This window comes from Calidris pugnax, unplaced genomic scaffold, assembly GCF_001431845.1.
Source record: "Calidris pugnax isolate Ruff unplaced genomic scaffold, ASM143184v1 scaffold18, whole genome shotgun sequence".
Classification (NCBI taxonomy): Eukaryota; Metazoa; Chordata; class Aves; order Charadriiformes; family Scolopacidae; genus Calidris; species Calidris pugnax.
Genome location: NW_015090812.1, coordinates 679,730 through 683,040, shown reverse-complemented (window position 1 = coordinate 683,040; position 3,311 = coordinate 679,730).

Genomic DNA, 3,311 nt, shown 5'->3' with positions numbered 1-3,311 from the left:
CCAATCAGAAGGATTGTCTGTGACTGCGGGAGCAGTAAGAGAAGAGCAAAACTCTTTCCAAGCAAAGACACTTTCAAAATGGTGATGATGGTCTGACCAAAGAAGCAGTTCTGGATTCCTGAGATAACACGATCTCAGGATGGTGCAAGAGCAATGCCATGGCACTGAGGCAGGGGCTCACGTGAAAGGCTACACGAGCTTGCCTGAACTGTATATATTGTGTGATGGTTAAAGGCTGATTTTTTCCTTTTTCTGTATTTGAACTCTAGGAAACCTGCACACCTTTTCCTCTGCCTGCCCCTGGAAAGAGTGGAGCACTGGGATACAACGTGTTTCAGTTACTGGAAATCAGAACTGACCTTTTTGGTGGTGGGGCTTCCATGACCTGTTTCTCTGCCAAGCAGCCCCATACCCAGAGAATGTCCTGGGATAAGGTAACTGGCAATCTGAAAGGTGCACAGGGGAAGGGTGAGTGCTCAGTGGGGACAACCCCAGACACAGCACTTGGCGTGGTTGGAACTGAACAACCAGCCACGCTGTGGGTGAACAGGCAGCTTAGCTGGTTCCTCAGGAGTAATGTATCGACCATTTGGTTTTGATTGAGATGTCTTAATGAGCGAACTTCATCTCTGCCAGTGTGGATCCTGCCTTCCCCTAACCCTCCTCTAGTCCCCCAAACACCGTATGAGCTGCACGGGAGTACTCAACAGAAGTACATCTGGTCTTACACTGAGCTGGAAACACCAGCATACACCCCACTACACAAGTATTACCGTGCTGCAGAAGGACATGCTCCCATACAGTTGAATAAAATTATTACCACTATGCTTCCAATTAAAAATTAACACTTTCAGGCAAGACTTCAGGTATTATTAACCCACTACAGTAAGTTTAACTCAGGACTTTCTTCTAATGGAGTCAAGAAGAATTAGTAAGTGCATGTGACGGCCAAAGTTCAGGCTAAAAATCCCTTCCAGCTTAAAGCCTTCCAACAAAAATGCAGCGTGACCTGATCAGAAAGATACTTTGTAACAGGCAGTCTTAAAAAGACATTTTGAAAGGGCTGTAGCAGTCCAACAGCTGCTGACTCTAATATTTAAAGGTGCCAGAAGCAATAAACAGACCCCGCACGGCCCCGGGTTTCTGTATAGACCTGTGAGGTGCACCACAGTGGTGGAAGAAAGCACAGGCAGTAAATCAGGGCTGTGAAGGCCACATCTGTGGTCTTTCTGAGAAACACAACAGCCAATCTCACGTTCCTTTCTTCTACCCCTGCTGTAATAACCGGCTTAGAAGCTTGCATCCGTTGGGTAGGTAGGTCCTAAAGTGATTTACCTTCATGGATCCAAACTGCATCCCATTTGTAGCATCCCTACAGGCTATCAGGCAAACCAAGCACAGCATGGCTATTTCCTGTGAATAAGACAAATGCTAAGTCTACCTCCACGAGCAAGCCAAACCGGAGGGCAGAGTGTGAAAATGTGACGGATCTATTCTTCCTTAAACAATGGAACTGGGGGAGGGCTTCCAGCAGCCACCAACACAGCTCCTGGGACTTCCGTACGCTGCTTGCTTGAATCTCTCATCCTCTGAAGCAGTAACATGCACAGCAGCACACCCTGGGCTGGCATGAGAAGGGCTACAGCTCAGTTTGGGCACCTCTCAGTACAACATCTCTTCTGCCTACGAGTTTTTGCCTTCTCATGCACTGGATGCACAGCCCATGAACCAGGAACTGGAGATTTCTCAGAAGACAACACTACAACATGGGAAATCCCATAGAGAAGTGCAGAAGTCTTATAAATAAGCATAAAAGAAAGAGCTGGAGATGCAACAGCCCTGCTCCAGGAGGAGCTGCCCTCATTGCAGACTAGCTGGGCCCTGCACAAACACTAAGTAAGCTCCACGAATGAACCCGACCTGTCAAAAAGCCCACCTCTGCCTCCAAGGAGGCACTGCTGCCGTTTGGTTGGTTTGAAAACACAGCGAGTGGATTAAATCTAAAGGTGCACACGGAGGTGGCACATCTGTGCTACTGCCCGATGAACTTAGGGCACCGAGCTAGTGCCTGACACAGGCAGAAACACCGTGAGTACCCACAGTGGTCACCCCAGGGCCATTTTATTTAACTTCCTGCCAGGGCTGCAGAACTCTCGCTTCTGGTGCTCGTCCCTCATGTGACTATTTCTATGACTACAATCAAGAACCAGGAAAAACGGTCTGGCAGCAAATCCAGCTCTCCCCATTCCCGAGACCTTGATCTGTCACATTAACCCCTGGCTGGTGCACATCACAGCTGTCAGACAACCACGAGAGAGGAGCACTGTTTTCACCCCTGCCTTCAGATCCCAAGCCGGGTGGGATTGATGCCATTCCTCTACCTCCAACCTAGCCTTTTCCCTCGACCTCCTTTTTCTTTGTCTGTGACCCTTCCCCATCACAGCTTCTGTAAGTGCAGCTATTTGTACCTACAGTTTTCTCATGCAACGGCATGAAAATGATACTCCTTTCACTGCTGCCCACAGCCTCCTGAATAGCACCACCAAAACCGATGGTTCCCACTTTCACGCTGCTGCTCGTTAGGGTCCAGAGAGACACCACGGTCCCGGAGGGCTGGCTGCTCAGACCTCTGCAAACAGGAACACTGTGGTTCCCACCCGCAGCCACTCGCCTGACTTGGAATATAGATGTGCAGAAACCTGGCATTAGCAGGGAATTTCCTACAAATATACCTTAAAAAAATAATAAAACAACCAAACCAAACTTTGTAAAATACAGGGCTGTTTAACAGCCCAAGTCTCGAATGGCAGGGCAGGTCCCAGGAGCGGTGCTACCACTACTCGGCTGGTGATCCCACACAAAAGGAAGGGAACTGTTTCCTCCAGGTCGCAGGCAGCCAGCGGGCAGGCTCTGCTGCTCCGCCGGTGCCCGCTGCGGGACAAGGGGGCTCTGCCAGGGAGGGAAGGCCCAACCGGGGGGGCCGTGCAGCCCCGCACCGGGAGAGCGGGGGGGCCGCCCATTGTGCAGCGAGCGGGGACTGCACAAAGCGCCCGGCCGGCCTTTGTTCGCGGGGAGACGAACCAAACAGCCCTTTTCCTCCTTGGCTTTTTTTTTCCCCTCTCCTCCCCACACACACCCCCCCGGCTTTCCCCAGGGAAGCGGCACCGCGCAGGGCGGACACGGCGCACACCCCCCCGCCCGCATCCCCCCACCCCTTTGTTGCGGCCGGGGGCGGGGGGGTGAGGGGGGTAACCGCAGCCCCGCGGCGCCGGCCTGGGCGGACCCTTCCCGCCGGCCGGCCCGGGGGGGCT